At 39.2% G+C, this 19,060-nt stretch overlaps 1 non-coding gene across 1 annotated transcript; it reads left to right on the top strand.

Moving 5' to 3' along the window:
- Positions 1–11,827: 11,827 nt before the first annotated feature.
- LOC141681532 (small nucleolar RNA R71) lies at positions 11,828–11,934 on the top strand. The gene has a single exon (XR_012558960.1). It is a non-coding gene; the product is annotated as a small nucleolar RNA R71 (small nucleolar RNA).
- The last annotated feature ends 7,126 nt before the right edge of the window (positions 11,935–19,060 follow it).

Raw genomic sequence — 19,060 nt, forward strand, 5'->3', positions numbered from 1 at the left:
TCTTGGCATATGTTGCACACAAGAAATTCAAAGTCTTTTAGATGGATGTCAAGAGTGCATTTCTCAATGGAGAACTTGAAGAAGAAGTCTATGTTGAATAGCCACCAGGTTTTGTGGATCCTAAACATCCTGACTATGTTTATAAACTTGACAAAGCACTCTATGGACTAAAGCAACCACCTAGAGCATGGTATGAGACCCTTGCTCAATTTCAACTTGAAAGTGGATTCAAAAGAGGTACAATAGATAAAACTTTATTTTATCTGAATAAATGTAAAAATTTGCTTTTAGTTCAAATTTATGTGGATGATATCATTTTTGGATCAACTAACCAAACACTGTGTGATAAGTTCTCAAAGTTGATGCAATCAAGATATCAAATGAGTATGATGGGAGAGATGAGCTACTTCTTGGGATTGAAAATTAAACAGACTGATAATGGCATCTACATTAATCAGTCCAAGTACACAAAGAATCTGTTAAAAAGGTTTAATATGCAAGAAAGTGCAACCGCAAGTACTACTATGACAACTGCTACAAAGCTTGATCCTCATGAAGGTACATCAGTTGATGTCACAAGCTACAGAGGTATGATTGGTTCTCCTTTGTACCTAACTGCTAGTAGGCCAGACATTATTTTTGCCACCTGTTTGTGTGCAAGATTTCAGGAAAATCCTAGGGAGCCACATCTTATTGCAGTTAAGAGAATTTTTCGATATTTCAGGGCACTACATCACTTGGTCTATGGTATGCAAGGGAAGCTGATTTTGAACTTTTTGGATATTCAGATGCTGACTTTGCTGGATATAAAATAGACAGGAAGAGCACCTCTGGCAGTTGTCAGTTTTTGGGAGGAAGATTAGTCTCCTTGTTCAGTAAGAAGCAGAAATCCATTTCTACTTCAACTGCTGAAGCTGAATATATTGCAGCTGGAAGCTTCTGTGCTCAGCTATTATGGATGAGGAACCACCTCATGGACTATGGATTATCATTTTCTAAAATTCCTATTTATTGTGATAATCAAAGTGTTATTGCTATGACAAGGAATCCAGTGCAACACTCTCTTACTAAACATATCAGTATCAGATATCACTTTATAAGAGAGCATGTCATGGAAGGAACCATTGAGCTCCACTTTGTTCCCACTGATCAGCAACTGGCTGATATCTTCACAAAGCCATTACCTTAAGCAACATTTACAAAGCTTGTCAATGAACTTGGTATGGTTAGTTGGGACAAATAATTTCTTTTTAATTTATATTTGGTCAAATTATGATGAATGATGAACAAATACTGATATGTCCTAAATAATGATTAAAGATATTATGTTTGAATTTTTGATGTATTTTATTCTGTGCATAATAAATTAAGTAAATTTAATTTGCTAAATGTGCATGTATGAAATTATATCATTTTCATCATTATAAGTCGGTCTAGGGAGACACGCATAAATAAGATATTTTTTGATTAAATCATTAAATTAACTCTTCAGTTAATAATTAATCAAATCCCTGGTCCCTTGATATTCCCTCTCTCTCTTGGTTATTTAACCATCATTCATCGTCCAGTCAAATCATCTCTTATTACACACAAAACGCTTTCTTCTCTTTCATTTCTCACTCTTCTCTCTCTCACAAAAATGCTTCTATACAATATGTTCATGAACTACAAAATATTCAATGTGGAGTTTAGCTGGGATGATTGGCAGCAGGAATGGCACATCACTGCCATTCCTGATGAGGTATAGAACTCGATTCCACAGGAGGTCTTGACGTTAGTCCTGTTCTTTGAGATAGATTATCGCCTTCATCCCGATCGCTTGGAGGAAGAAAGGAGAGAAGATCTTCGTCAGCAGGAATGGATCATCCGTGTTGTTGTGCTGTTTGTAAATAGCAGGAGGAACTAATCAACATCAACAATCTTGGTTCTTCGACTAAGGTTGTTAAAATTCTTCTTAGACTAGGACTATCGTGTAATCGCTTTTGCATGTAATCAAAAATTTCATGAAATGTACTCATCTAATATCTTAATGAAATTTCTTTTATTTACAAGACTTAATCTATGATTCTTTAGCTATGTATGCATGTGAATGTTCTTAGTTGTAGCCTGTTAATCTTTACATAATCCACTTAACATGTATACTTTGATAATTGTTTTGATTAAAATTGTGTTTTTCTAATAATTTGTGATGCTTTGACAAATACTGTTGAATTCGAATCGACATATCCTGAAATTATCAAATCCTGATAGAAAAGAGGTCTCAAATACTGACGACAGGTCAGTATGTTCTAATTCAGATTATTAGTGTTAATTAATTTATGAGTAGTTTATTGCTGCAATTAAGTATCTTACTTAATTATTGGTTAATAGTGGATTATCTGATAAACAAATTTACACAGTAGTGTCTTGACAAATCTGTGTGTATTTTGTTATTACTTCCCCAAATTACTCAACTATTAAATTCTATTACTCAGTAATTGTTACATGTCCGAAGTCAAACTCACTAAATTAACTTCTTCATGTGAATGTGTTCTATACAATCCAGAGTAGTAAAATTATATAACCACAAGAACTTCTGTGACACAATTCATCATACACATAGCTTCACTATTTACATCTCACTCATATTCTCTCTCAAAAGCTACACACATCATGACATCGTCTGAAGTTTCACCACTCTTCATCCAAACTACAATCATTCATGGAAACACATTTGGCCACAAAAATTATTTGGCTCTGCTTACACATAAGCAGTTTTCACAATATTTTCATGACATTCAGGATTTCTTACTGTTAGGGCGAAAACACGCACTAATATTCACGCAAGTATACGCGTTCGCAAGTAATATAGAATACTTTCTAGTTCGTTCACTCAGAGACTCAGACTAAATTATTGTCTAATTAAACTCACTCACCAATGTATGATTACTTCTCAATGTTAAGATAATAACACTTAAAATTGTTGATTAAATATTAACTATAATTAACTATTCAATTAACCACTTAACTAACACTTCAATTTATCAATAATAAAACACTCATGAGATCACAACTTCATTATTACTTCCTTCTATAGCCATTGTTATTACCTTTAGCATGTGACAGTGATGACATTAATCGAATAACACGAAACTGATAAAAGCCAACTTTCATTGTACTAATACCATTCTACCAAGCATCCACAATTAAGATAGAAGTTGAATAGTCATCAATTATGTTGAGTTCCTATATGTCTACAGAAATTGACAACACAACGATTTAAGCACAAGTTATCCCTTTTGATTACATAGGGCAAATAAAACTGTTAGAGTTACTCACTAATCATGCACAACGTACATGAACCTATGCTAGCATGGCAAGTTCTAAATCTCAAGATCCACCGTCGCTTCACAAGAGATTAACACCCTATCTTATATGTTCGCGACGCACATAAGACGAATACGCACAACCAATACTAGATATCATGCAATCATCACACACTAAAGTATTAAACAATTAACTAAAGAATTCCATAATAAATCCGTTGTAACCCCATGATCACGATTAGCCCATAATAGAACTTATCGCCATCATGGGTTCATATGAAATCATGACAAACAACACAAGAAAATAATAACTACACTAATTAAATTAAAACAGAGTACGTCACAAGAGTAAATAAGTCAAAGCAAGAAAACTAGCATCCAACGTTACAACAAAACAAGAATCACAAGAATATATGCTTCCCCTTCGTTGCGGTGTGCTAAATCGGTCTTCTTCCTTATCTCCTTCGCTTCTTGCGTAAAACACAATCTAAAACATAATCCCCTTAATACTCTCTGTGAAAACGTCTCAAATCTACCTATATAATAGTCCCATAAAACTCAGATTACATAGAAGTTGGAAGCCACACAGAAGTAGAAGTCTAAAATAATTCAGCTTTTTCCCCGACCTTGCGCGGCCGCTCAGCATATCTGCGCGGGCGCGCAGGCTGCTGCGCGACCGCTCAGCATTGCTGCGCGGGCGCTGCGCGGGCGCTGCGCGGGCGCGCAGGACCCTACTGGAAAAATTCCAAGCTTGCTCCGTTTCTTCGCCGTAATTTGCCCATTCCTTTCCTCTCGCAATGGTGAACACATGCCAAGGCTTATTCTTGATGATCCCTCCCCCGAAATGCAACTAATACCCTGTAATGCATAAACACTAGAAAAACGCATCAAATACACAAAATACTTGATTTCAAGACACCAATTTAAGCCATTTTAAGACGTTCTAAGTGGTATAAAATGCCACTTATCACACCCCCAAACTTAAATCGATGCTTGTCCTCAAGCGTCACAGACTCAAAAACAAATAAAAATATGCATGAATGCAATCTATATGAAAATGCAACGATCCCCTTACTACAATTAACCAACCAAATTGTCACATCTCCACGAATGCAGTTAGACAACTAAAGATCAATAAACTCATGCAACCGGACATACAGCCAGAAACGTGGTGTGTGCAAATGCTTAACAGATATGCTTCGGAACTAGACCAATTACTATGACTAGACTATCCTCAAGGCAATCCTACGATTATACAAAGAATAAAAATTCTAGGCACAAAGTGATATACAACACTACAAGAACTCTGGAGCTTATTACGGAATCGTGCTTTTTATTTACAACTCAAATGCTTATTTGACCGTGTAATGAGTGAGGTCCACAAAAGACTTATACAATGGTATCCATGTAACGAGCGTTAGGTTAGCGGATCCCAGACTCTAAAAGCCTTAGGTCACTAGGCACAAAGTCCCCTAAGAACTTAATAACTCGAATACCAAAGAGCCCACTCTTGATCAATTATGCAAAAAAATATATATATATATATATATATATATATTTTTATAACTTCTGAGCAAGTGCGTTTCGCTCCATCTTACTCAACCCTAGACTACTCGCAACATAAGCGAGCCGGCTACTAGCCATTTGACGCCTAGCCACAACTAGCAACAACTTCCATATTTTTTTTCTCCAAAAATTTTTCTTTTCATGTTTTTATCACTAAGAACCTATAATCGAATTCTAAGCATAATAAATAGATTGACCTTGAAAACAACCAAATCATAACAACAATCTAACCCTTACGCATTCTTTAAGACTTAGTGGACTTACAATTGTTTCTAGCATGCATATCAACCTACACAACTTAATATCACTTTAATGCTATCACTACACTCGCATCAATATCACAATTTAGTCGATAAATCATTGCAAAAGGGATCATAGTAAATGCATGAGCTACATGACATTCATAAAAAAAACTATATGGCATAAATTATGCAACTATATGAACTAAACTATCATGAATATGCAACTAAATGACACACACACAATATTCCTTAACTACCACCCCCAAACTAAAAATCTTCACTGTCCTCAGTGAAAGTAGTAGAAAGGAACACAGGGTATACCTACTCGGAGTCATCATCATCACCCTCAGTGGGTGGAGTATCAGGCGGTGGGTATGCAGAGTCCTCACCAAAAACTGGCCACTGGATATCAGCTCCAAGGCCTCGAAAAGCAGTCCCTAACGCAAGGGTGAGCTCCTGAGCAAACCTGCTCTGCGTCTCATACATGGCATCCATCCGCCGTGAAAGCCGCCTATACTGGGCATCACCCATCCCAGCACCCTCCTGAGCTCTCGACGAACCAGCCTCACCACGCCCTGGCCTAGCCATAGTAGCACCTCATGCTGGACGCCCTCCTGGAAGACGATAACCCAGCCCATACTCCTCAGGCTCACCACCGGTCCACTCCTGCATCCCATTCAGAGTGCCAGAATCTATCGGAGCTGCTGGCAACTGCAACTGCTCATGAGCCGGCCAGTTCACTCCCACTGCTCGGCATAGCTTCATAACCGTGGATGCATAAAGGATGTTCATATGCTTTGCTCCCCTCAAAAACTTCAGAATTCCTTGGTAGATAAACTCACCAAGGTCCACATAGTATTCCTCATTCAGAATTCCCCACAACAGCTGTGCTCTCTCAACTGTGACCTCGTGTGCATGTGAAGAAGGCAAAATATTAGCACATATAAATGCATTCCATGCACGGGCATACCTGTTCATGGCGATCGCCGGAAAGTGACGATACTCATTATTGGTTGGACTGCGGTTCCAAACTGTGCCCGGTCGACAGAGAGTCGAACAAATCAAATCCAAGTCAAAATCCTCAGCAGTCTTTTCATTCCAGTTATCCTCCTCGGGCTTCCTCTCTCGCTGTCCAATCACACGGCGAATCGCCGCAGGATGATAATCAACCGTCAGCCCACGGACTACAGAAAACCCATTCTTTTCACCCTTCGCGTTCGCGTAGAACTCGCGAACAACGCTCATCGGTACTGCTTCGGGTGACTCACAAAAAGCTATCCACCCCTTCTCTGCAATCATGGGCAACAACTCACCATCCCTCCCTGATGGTAAAAACCCCCTCTCCTTCAGAATCGGCTTCCCCAACAGCCTACTGTACTCCTCCTCCACAGCTCTGTCAGTTAACCGAGGCCTTGCAGCAGTGCCCCTCGATGAATCAGCAGTAGGAACTGTGTTGCTGCTGTCAATAGTGCGTGCTCTCTTGGGTGCCATTGATTCGTGAATAGAAGTGTGTAAGAACTGATTTTTGATGTTTGTGAGAGGGTTTAAGTGTAGGAAGTTTTGTGTGAGATATGTAGGATAGGTGTATGTATATATAGGGTGTAGATTAGATTAGGGTTTGGGAATTAAGGGCTAAAATGATGGGGTAGTGGGAACAATTCGTGGGTTTATGGGCTAAAACTGTTTTTGTGTTTTTGTTTGTTTTTTTTTTCTGAACTGTAAAAAATTTTCTGGAACTCGACCCATGCGCGGCCGCTCAGCATTTCTGCGCGGGCGCGCAGCAAGCTGCGCGGCCGCTCAGCATAGTTGCGCGGGCGCGCAGAGGGTCTCTGGAAAAAAAAAATTTCAGCCCCTGTTTTCTGATTTTTTTGTGTTTTTGGATAGGTTATTAACTTCTAAGGGTTCCTGTAACAACAATTCATGGGTTGCCTCCCACGCAGCGCTTCTTTTTCGTCATTAGCTTGACGTTCCGTACCTTTCTCAAGTAGTCAACAAAATGGCACTAACCACCTCTCGGTTTGCCATGTCCCCATAGTAGTGCTTCAACCGCTGACCGTTAACCTTGAATGCTTGGTCTGAATCATTCTCAAAAATTTCCACCGCTCCATGTGGAAACACAGTTTTGACAATAAAAGGTCCAGACCACCTTGATTTCAACTTCCCAGGAAAAAGTCGGAGCCGAGAGTTGAATAAAAGAACTTGTTGCCCTGGCATAAATAACTTAGGATGTAGCTTCCTATCGTGCCACCTCTTCACCTTTTCCTTATACATTTTGTTATTCTCGTACGCTTGAAGTCGAAATTCATCAAGTTCATTAAGCTGAAGCATTCTTTTCTTACCAGCTGCATCTAAATCCAGGTTCTATTTCTTCAATGTCCAGTAGGCCTTATGCTCAAGCTCCGCTGGTAGATGACATCCCTTACCGTACACCAATTGAAACGGTGACATCCCTAGTGGAGTTTTGTATGCTGTTCTGTAAGCCCAAACAGCTTCATCGAGCTTTAAAGACCAATCCTTCCTTGACGGACAAACAACCTTCTCTAGAATGCGCTTTATCTCTCTATTAGACACTTCCGCTTGACCATTTGTTTGCGGATGATAGGCAGTAGCTACTCGATGATTCACATTATAACGCTGCATCATAGAAGTGAACTTACGGTTGCAAAAATGCGATCCTTCATCACTTATGATTACCCGAGGTGTTCCAAACCTTGTGAAAATTTGCTTATGAAGAAAATTTAGCACTACCTTTGCATCATTTGTCGGTAAAGCTTTAACTTCGACCCATTTTGAGACATAATCGACTGCCAGCAAGATGTACTGATTATTGCAAGACGCGATAAAAGGCCCCATGAAATCGATTCCCCACATATCAAAGACCTCGACTTCAAGCATCACATTTAATGGCATCTCATCCTTCCTTGACAAATTTCCCACTCTTTGGAAATGATCACACCTTAAAACAAACTGATGAGCATCCTTGAACAAAGTAGGCCAGAAAAAACCTGCTTGCAGAATACGAGCTGTCGTCTTCTCACCTCCATAGTGTCCACCATAAACCGTGGAATGGCAGTCTCGTAATATCCCCTCCGTCTCACAGAACGGGATACATCTCCTGATGATCTGGTCAGCTCCCTGTCTAAAAAAATATGGTTCATCCCACATATACCACTTCACCTCATGCAGAAACTTCTTCTTTTGAGCGGATGTCAAATTAAGAGGCATTATATTGCTGACAAGATAGTTTACAATATCTGCAAACCATGGTTCTTCCTCCTGAATTGCAAACAACTGCTCATCCGGAAAAGATTCATTGATTAACGTCCTATCTTGTGAAGTAGAATCGGGATTCTCCAACCTAGAGAGATGGTCAGCTACTTGATTCTCAGTACCTTTTCTATCTTTGATCTCTAACTCAAATTCCTGAAGTAAAAGCACCCAACGAATGAGTCTCGGCTTCAAATCCTTCTTAGAAACCAGATAGCGAATAGCTGCATGATCAGTGAATACTGTTACTTTCGTACCAAATAGATAAGATCGAAATTTCTCAAAGCCAAAGACTATAGCCAAAAGCTCATTCTCAGTAGTGGTGTAGTTCAATTGGGCACCATTTAAAGTCTTACTCACATAGTAGACCACATGGAAGAGATTTTGTTTGTGCTGTCCCAGAACTGCACCTACCGCATAATCACTCGTATCACACATCATCTCAAACGGTTCTGTCCAATCTGGTGCTGTAATAACTGGTGCAGTGATCAAACTCTTCTTGAGAGTCTCGAATGCTGCCAAACATTCATCATCAAATTTGAAAGGCACATCTTTCTCAAGCAAATTGCACAACGGCTTAGATATCTTTGAAAAGTCCTTGATGAATCGCCGATAAAAACCCGCATGACCAAGAAAACTACGGATTCCTTTCACAAAATTGGGTGGGGGCAGATTTTCAATGACTCCCACCTTGGCCTTGTCCACCTCCAGACCCTTGCTAGAGACCTTATGCCCAAGGATAATGCCTTCACGCACCATAAAATGACATTTCTCCCAATTAAGCACCAAATTAGTTTCCACGCATCTTTTGAGTACGGCGCGCAGATTATTCAAACATTCATCATATGAGTGTCCAAAGACGAAGAAGTCATCCATGAACACTTCGAAGTTATTTCCAATCATGTCAGAGAATATAGCCATCATACATCTCTGAAAGGTGGTCGGGGCGCCACATAACCCAAACGAAACTCTACGAAAAGCAAATGTGCCAAATGGACAAGTGAAGGTAGTCTTTTCCTGATCCTCTGGTGCAATACAAATCTGATTATACCCGGAATAACCATCCAGAAGACAAAAATACTCATGACCCGCTAATCTGTCAAGCATTTGATCAATAAATGGAAGGGGAAGTGATCCTTCCTTGTGGCTTTGTTCAATTTTCTATAATCCATGCATACTCTCCATCCTGTAACTGTTCGAGTAGGGATGAGCTCATTCTTTTCATTTGCGACCACAGTGATACCTCTCTTCTTAGGTACACATTGTACGGGGCTCACCCACGAGCTGTCAGAAATAGGATAAATGATGCCTGCATCTAGCCATTTCAGAATTTCTTTCTTCACCACCTCCTTCATGATAGGATTCAGTCTTCGTTGTTGTTCCACAGTTGGCTTACTACCTTCCTCTAGCAGAATTTTATGCATACAATATGAAGGACTTATCCCCTTGATGTCTGCTATGGTCCATCCTATAGCCGATTTGAACTCTCTCAAAATCCTTAAGAGCTTGTCTTCCTCACTACCTGAAAGGTCAGATGAAATAATAACAGGTAACGTAGATGAATCACCTAAAAAAGCATACCTCAAGTGTTCAGGTAATGGTTTGAGCTCCAAGGTAGGTGCTTCCTCTATTGATGGTTTGAGCTTCCCTTCAGCATTCTTAAGGTCAGAAGTACCAAGAGATTCAAATGGTATGTCCAGCTTTCGCTTCCATGGAGAAGCGTTCAGATATTGTAATTGCTCGTTGCTATCTTCATCATCGCTGTCAAAATCCCCCAATAAGGCCTTTTCCAATGCATCAGACATTAGCATGTGCTCGAGTTCCGAAGTAACCGCGGAATCAATCACATCCACTTTTAAGCACTCCTCATCTTCTGTAGGGAATTTCATTGCCTTGAATACGTTGAAGGTCACATCCTGATCTTGGACCCGCATAGTAAGTTCCCCTTTTTGCACATCTATCAAGGTACGGCCAGTAGCCAAGAAAGGCCTCCCCAAGATTATGGGAATCTTCTTATCTTCCTCAAAATCCAGAATAACAAAATCTGCTGGAAAGAAGAGCTTATCCACCTTGACGAGCACATCCTCAACTATGCCCCTTGGGTAAGTAATGGAACGGTCCGCCAATTGTAGCGACATGTATGTGGGTTTTGGATCAGGCAGATCCAGCTTTTTAAAGATCGACAACGGCATCAGATTAATGCTTGCTCCCAAATCACAAAGGCACTTGTCAAAAGTTAGATTGCCAATGGTGCAAGGAATGGTGAAGCTTCCTGGATCTTTCAGTTTTGGTGGTAACTTTTGTTGCAGAACAGCGCTGCATTCTTTCGTGAGAGCAACGGTTTCAAGGTCATCCAGTTTCACCTTCCTTGAAAGAATAGTCTTCATAAACTTCGCATAACTAGGCATTTGTTCCAGAGCCTCAGCGAAAGGTATATTGATGTGAAGTTTCTTGAACACCTCCAGAAACTTCCCGAACTGTCTATCCAGCTTTTGTTGCTGTAATCTCTTAGGAAAAGGTGGTAGAGGATAGAGTTGTTTCTCCCCTGTATTAGCCTCAGGTAGAGTGTGTTCAACAGTAGTCTTCCTTGGTTCCGCCACTTTCTCCTTTTGCTTAGATTCTTCTTCTCTAATTTCAGCTTCTACTTCTTTTGCCTTTTCAGCCTCAGCTACTTTTCCAGACCTTAAGGTAATAGCCTTGACTTTCTCTTTAGCTTCCTTCCTGCCTGGTACTTCCGTGTCACTGGGAAGAGTGCCAGGTTGACGATTGAGCACTGCATTGGCTAATTGACCGATTTGATTTTCCAAGGTCTTGATAGAAACCGCCTGACTCTTGCACAACAGCTTAAGTTCCTCAAAATCAGCACTAGTAGGTGCAGCTGCACTTCCCTGTTGAGGATATGATTGCCTTGTAGCATACTGCTGTGGTTGCTGGAATCCAGGTGGGTTAAACTGTTTACTCACTCCTTGCTGATATGGTGGCTGAATAGCATTCTGATTATTCCCCCAACTGAAATTTGGATGATTTATGTTATTAGGATGATAGGTCGCTGGCACAGGCTGCTGTTGTCACTGATAATTATTCACATACTGAACAGATTCGTTGACAAGAGAACACTGATCCGTAGCATGAGAACCTGCACAAAACTCACAAACCATAGCTATTTGATTAACTCCATACGTAGCCAGAGAATCAACCTTCATTGATAGCGCTTGGAGCTGGGCTGCAATAGCGGTGGCTGCATCAACTTCCAGAATACCTGCGACCTTGCCTGACGTCATCCTCTGAGTTGGGTTTTGATGCTCATTTGCATCCATCGTCTCTATAAGATTATACGCCTCAGTATAGCTTTTAGCCCATAAGGCTCCTCCAGCTGCTGCATCGAGCATGGGCCGAGATTGGGCCCCCAAACCATTATAAAAACCAGTGATCACCATCCAATCCGGCATTCCATGATGTGGACATTTTCTCAACATTTCCTTGTAGCGTTCCCAAGCCTCGCACATAGATTCTGTAGGTTGCTGCGCAAACTGAGTAAGAGCACTCCTCATAGCAGCAGTCTTTGCCATTGGATAAAACTTCACCAGAAACTTTTGCGCAAGATCTTGCCACGTAGTGATGGACCCAGCTGGTTCAGAATGTAACCAGTCTTTAGCCTTATCCCTCAGTGAGAATGGGAAAAGCCTCAACTTGATAGCCTCATCAGTCACGCCATTATACTTAAAAGTGCTGCAGATCTCGACAAAATTCCTTATGTGCATGTTGGGGTCTTCCGTTGCCGCTCCTCCAAAAGAAACAGAATTCTGCACCATCTGAATAGTGCCCGGCTTGATTTCAAAGGTATTAGCTTGAATAGCCGGATGAAGGATGCTTGACTGAATGTCATCAATTTTAGGCCGAGAAAAATCCATAAGAGCTAGATCAGCTTGAACAATACGATCTCCCATGTTTACTGGTTCTTTCTGCTCAGTTCCTGAATCCGAATCCTCAAAATCTAACTTCTCCGGAATATCAAGAACTTCGTCTGTCTCCTCAGCTGTATCTAAAGTCCTCTTGCGAGCACGAGAACGAGTTTGCATAAACGCTTGCTAAAGTACCTGAAACACAACCGAAAAGAGTAAGTAACTACTACGTCCTAATCACTGAGTCCTAATGACCAATGATGGTAAGTACATAAACTAAACAAATACGCCGAGTCCCCGGCAGCGGCGCCAAAAACTTGTTAGGGCGAAAACACGCACTAATATTCACGCAAGTATACGCGTTCGCAAGTAATATAGAATACTTTCTAGTTCGTTCCCTCAGAGACTCAGACTAAATTATTGTCTAATTAAACTCACTCACCAATGTATGATTACTTCTCAATGTTAAGATAATAACACTTAAAATTGTTGATTAAATATTAACTATAATTAACTATTCAATTAACCACTTAACTAACACTTCAATTTATCAATAATAAAACACTCATGAGATCACAACTTCATTATTACTTCCTTCTATAGCCATTGTTATTACCTTTAGCATGTGACAGTGATGACATTAATCGAATAACACGAAACTGATAAAAGCCAACTTTCATTGTACTAATACCATTCTACCAAGCATCCACAATTAAGATAGAAGTTGAATAGTCATCAATTATGTTGAGTTCCTATATGTCTACAGAAATTGACAACACAACGATTTAAGCACAAGTTATCCCTTTTGATTACATAGGGCAAATAAAACTGTTAGAGTTACTCACTAATCATGCACAACGTACATGAACCTATGCTAGCATGGCAAGTTCTAAATCTCAAGATCCACCGTCGCTTCACAAGAGATTAACACCCACTCTTATATGTTCGCGACGCACATAAGACGAATACGCACAACCAATACTAGATATCATGCAATCATCACACACTAAAGTATTAAACAATTAACTAAAGAATTCCATAATAAATCCGTTGTAACCCCATGATCACGATTAGCCCATAATAGAACTTATCGCCATCATGGGTTCATATGAAATCATGACAAACAACACAAGAAAATAATAACTACACTAATTAAATTAAAACAGAGTACGTCACAAGAGTAAATAAGTCAAAGCAAGAAAACTAGCATCCAACGTTACAACAAAACAAGAATCACAAGAATATATGCTTCCCCTTCGTTGCGGTGTGCTAAATCGGTCTTCTTCCTTATCTCCTTCGCTTCTTGCGTAAAACACAATCTAAAACATAATCCCCTTAATACTCTCTGTGAAAACGTCTCAAATCTACCTATATAATAGTCCCATAAAACTCAGATTACATAGAAGTTGGAAGCCACACAGAAGTAGAAGTCTAAAATAATTCAGCTTTTTCCCCGACCTTGCGCGGCCGCTCAGCATATTTGCGCGGGCGCGCAGGCTGTTGCGCGGCCGCTCAGCATTGCTGCGCGGGCGCGGAGGACCCTACTGGAAAAATTCCAAGCTTGCTCCGTTTCTTCGCCGTAATCTGCCCATTCCTTTCCTCTCGCAATGGTGAACACATGCCAAGGCTTATTCTTGATGATTCCTCCCCCGAAATGCAACTAATACCCTGAAATGCATAAACACTAGAAAAACGCATCAAATACACAAAATACTTGATTTCAAGACACCAATTTAAGCCATTTTAAGACGTTCTAAGTGGTATAAAATGCCACTTATCACTTACTCCAATGTCCAATTGGGTATGCTCTTACGAATCCTACCAAGGTGTCATACAGGGATGTAATGCAAGTATGAAACACAATTTTGGTAATGCAACAAACACTAGCTTTTCTTTTGAATATAAGGGCCACGTGTATGAGGTTGATGTTGATGTTCTGATTCAAGCTCTGAGATTTCCTGCTTGTGATGGTGCTCCTAATACCTATGCAACTGAGCAGCTGTTTGATATGCTAAGGACCCTAGGTATAAAGGTGAAATAACAACCATTGGTAAACTGGAAAGGAAAAACCTGAAGAGAGAATGGAATTTCTTCTTTGATTGCATCAGCAGGTGTTTCTTGAACAAAACAACAAATTTTGATGCTCTTCCATCCACTTCTATGAAAATTGGGTACTCTCTTCTTTACTCTGGTAATTTTGATTATGGTAATACTATACTACAATTCATAATTTCTAAGAGAGCAGATGCATCAGGAGTTATAGGTTATACTAGATTCCTTCAACTGATTTTCAATTTTCTATGCCTAATGCTACTTTTGATGATGATGAATTACTTCCTATTTTTCAAATTTCTGAAAAAGCTATCACTGATCACATTAAAAGGGATGAAAATAATGAATTTTCAGGACCTCCTTTCCTGCCTAGAGAGGTTAGACAATTTATGTTGAGAAATAGACCTACTCCTACACAAGTGCCTACAAATCCTGATGCTGGCACCTCTGTCACAGTTCCTGATGCTGTGAGACAAGAAACTACCCATTTTGTTTCTAACCCAAACATTTCTTCTTCCAAACAGCAATCATATCCAGCTTCTAAATTAGCCTCCTCTGATGTCTCCCAAAAGGCATCAGTTATAACAAAGAAAAGGCTAGTTAAGAAATCTGTCAAATCTGGACAGAAAGCTATACAAGCCTCACTGAGTGAGAGTAGGAAGAAAGAAGAATATTTTCCAGTCAGGAAAAGAAGACTGATCATGCAAGATAATTCTAACTCTAATGATTAGATGCCCATTGGGTCTATGTTGAAAATCAAGAAATCAACTATTGAAAATCCTGATGACTCTATTGACACTACTGGAACCAAGGAGCCAACTACTAATGCTAGTGATATGCTCAACAAGCTTCCAATGATCAAAGCAACTGTTGTGCTCAAGATAGCTGAAAAGAGAAGGTTGAAAAGAAAAAATAAAGAAGTGGTTGGGTACATCAGAAAGAAGAAAAAGACTCAGCCCCTTGCTATCGATGTCAGTCCATAAGAACCTTAGTCTCAAAGGGATTTAGCAACGGCACCACATCCAGTCACACAAGAACCATCTTCTCAAAGGGATGATGCAGACAAAGAGGGTGCACAAATCATTGTTGATATTTCTCAGAGTGATCTTCTTGTCAACTCTGACCAACTACTAAAGGAAAATAAGGCTCATCAGGAGGTATTGTCAAAGGTGGATGAAATTATCAATGATCCTATTTTTTAGAAGAGCACACAAGAACCTTCACAAACACTTGCTAAAGCAGCTCACATTTCTCAGAACCCACAAGAACCATCAGTTCAAAGTACTGATATTGATCCCTCACTTAATCTTGACAAGTCAAATCCTGATGTTACATCAGATCCTACTGAGCTTCATCCTTCAACTGTAATAACTACCATTGATGATCCTTTACTGATTGTGAGTTTGCAAATGCATCCTAATGTGCTGTTTGTTCCTCCACTATCATCACTTCCACTTGAGGACTCACCTTCAGGTATTGCTAATTCTCTTATATAGTTCTCATGTTTGTATGATTATAAATAGTATCTTCTTTGAGGTTACCTCTATTTATCTGACAAGCATACTACTCTTCTCATCCATCTCTTATTTATTTGCTAAGTGTGTGACTGAGCCTTTCGGTGAGACTGTGTGAAAATACCATGTGAGAAAATTAAATTTTTGAGTGGCAGTCTCCTGTACTGGATAAAGGAGAGGTAGCTTTGAGACAAGAATTTTATAAGTTTTTTATCTCTTATAAAGTTTCTTCTATGAGAACCATATTACTCTTAAAAGTAATATATTATGTGAGAAGTGATGAGATCACTTGAAAAGAAAAGAGAGATTTAGGTGTTACCTTGTTTATATTTCAGGATCTCATCAGCCACATGCACCTATTGCAAAGGATTCTTCTAAAGGCAAAACAATTCTGCCTAGTTTTGCAAATTCTTCTGAGGGTCTGTCTGATTCTGATGATGACAGTGATAATGATAATTCTGACACAGCTCAGCTTAAGACTGTAATTGATGCATCTAAGAAGTCCAATATTGGTTCTTCTTCACATTTCAATGAAAATCCTTCTTATTACAATGCTGATGCTGAGCATTTTCGATAGACTGAATAGGATTTTAAGTGGAGATATGCAAATAGTTCTATCTCATTTGTTGCTAGCTTGCAACATTTTCATAGGGCCTATGATGAAATTCAAATTCCTGATCTGAAATTGCATCTTAAGACCTCCACTATTTCTGTCATACGAATTCACTCTGACCTTGATGATATGAAGAAGTCTCATGCTGTTGTCAAGAATAAAATTGATGCATTCATGCTCAACACACCTACTTCGGCTGAAATCACAAGTGTGAAAACTGTCATTAAGGTGTTGTTCAATCTCAACACAACATGGACTCTAGACTTTCCTCTTTCGAAGATAAGGTATCTTCTATAGCTGATAAACTGGATGCTCTATTTTCTCTTCTTTCAAATACTGATGCCAAAACGGGGGAGAAGATAGTTGCTACAAAATGTACACCAGATTCTATTCAGATAAAGGATAAAGATATTGATGATGGTGGTGATAAAAATCCAGTTACAAATATTCAAATTGCTTCTACTGCTTAACAACCTCAACATTCCAAGAAGACTGGTTCTTCAGGACAAGAGAAGTCTACTGGTGCTTATAAAGCTAAGCACAAGACTACTACTGATGCTCCTGAGACTGATGATGTTACAATCTCTAATTTAGTAGATGCTAAAGGGTTATTCTTTCCTTACAGACACAAGGAAACAGGTGAAGAGATTATCTTGTACTAAAAAGATAAGAGGTTTAAGCAAAGAATGCTAGGAGTGCTCTTGGATCAATAACTGAAGAATTTCTTGATCTAACAGCTGAAGAAGCAGTTATGCAATAGAATGAGTTAATGGCTCAAATTGAAGCTGAAGCCAACACTTCTAAAGGAAGAGGAAAAAGAGGTGGAAGATCTACAAGAGCTAGAGGAAGAGGAGGAAGAGGAAGGACTTCTAAACCAAGTCAAGTGACTGCATTTAATTGTGCATTTCTGAATGTCCTATCCAGAGAAGGTATGTTCCTGTACAAGGACATGAAGGAGCAGAAGAAGTTCAGAAGCTAGAAGAGTTGATTGTTTAAAGGAAGAAAAGATTAGCCATTAACATTGATCAAACTGATACAACAAATCAGAATGCAACTCTTGAAGCAGACTCAAATCCTGAAGCAAAAGCAGCTCCTAATGCTATGAACTTGATAGCTGATTTTGACTCTGATAAAAAGGTGATCAAAGCATTAAATGCCTCAGCTCTTACTACAGTAGTTACTCCTCATAATTCAGAGGTTGATGAAAAAGAAAGAGTTGACAGAAGGAAAGTTGATCAAGCATGCAAAGATTATGTGCAGAGAGTTATAAAATCAAATAGAGAGCTAGGCATAAAACAAAAGGAAAGATTCATGATTTGTCTACAAGTTATGCTCCTCTCAGCAAGAAGGATAAAAGATGGAAAGATATTTATACATTCGATATCCTAAAGGGTTCAAGCATGTTGAATTTGTGTCAGCAGGGCTAAGGGATTCTATTTTAGAGCAGGAAGATATTAATAAGTCCGTCAAGAAACCCTCTTGGGTGGAATATAATGAAAAGCTGAAGCTTATCAAAACTCGAACCAGAGGAGGTATTGGTCATTCTGAAATGGAGGTTCTACGGTCTGATTTGTTGGATACAAATACTCTTACTGACAATCTTGGTGAAAGAATTTTTCCTTCATACCTTGAGAAAGTTGAAGCTTTGAAGATTGTTTATAGAAAGATAAATGATAATGATGTCAGAGAAGAGATTCTGTACTTTTTGAGAGATGGTAAAGTAAAGAGTTTTACCTTGCAGCAACTCTTGATGAAGACTGTGACAGAATTGAAATACATTCACTATCTTCTTAGAGTTGAGAACAGTGTCACCAGAAATTGGTCTTCTATGATACTTGAAGTCATCAGAAGAAGAGTCATGACAGAGGATGATAAATGTAATGGTGATTATGTTCCTATGTACAGAACTTATACTGGTCAAGAATGAAGATGGAAAAGGGAGCTGTAGTTCCAAAAGTTTTCTTAACAATCCTCAGTTGTTCTTCAGTCCTGATCATGAAGATGTCAGTTTAAGCTTTATGTAGATTGGTGATCTGAGATTACAAAATCTCAATTTTTAAACTAAGATCAGCCATCTATCAGCTTGGAGAAGACACTAAAGAGAAGAGATAGTTGAAGAAAAAAAGCTTAGTAAGTCCTTCAAGACAAGGAGGAAGAAAGGTTTAAAAACTTTATGGAAATAACTTTCAGTTATCTGAGGATACTGAAGTAATATTTACTCCTTCAAACATTTTGTAATTGCTTTTGGCATAATTGAGAAGGAAATTTGTGCTTCATTACATTAGGCATAAATTGGGGAGAGCTTGTACGTACTGATCCCAATGATCAGAAGAAGCTCGGGATCTGGCTGGTTCGGGGTCATCAATATTTGATGTGTCATCAGGATTTGACACATCATCAGCATTTGTTATGTCATCCAGTATCTGAAGGCAGTCAGCTTAGAAGATTTGTTCTATTCCTTGGTTTATGGAATAGATATCTATTACGTCTGAGTTATAGGGCTTTATCTATTCAGTTGAAGAAATATATTAGTTTCAGTTAGTTTTTTGATATGCATAACTTAGATTGATTACCAGCAACTATGTATATATAAACACAG

The sequence above is a fragment of the Apium graveolens genome, chromosome 8 (assembly GCF_009905375.1).
Source record: "Apium graveolens cultivar Ventura chromosome 8, ASM990537v1, whole genome shotgun sequence".
NCBI lineage: Eukaryota > Viridiplantae > Streptophyta > Magnoliopsida > Apiales > Apiaceae > Apium > Apium graveolens.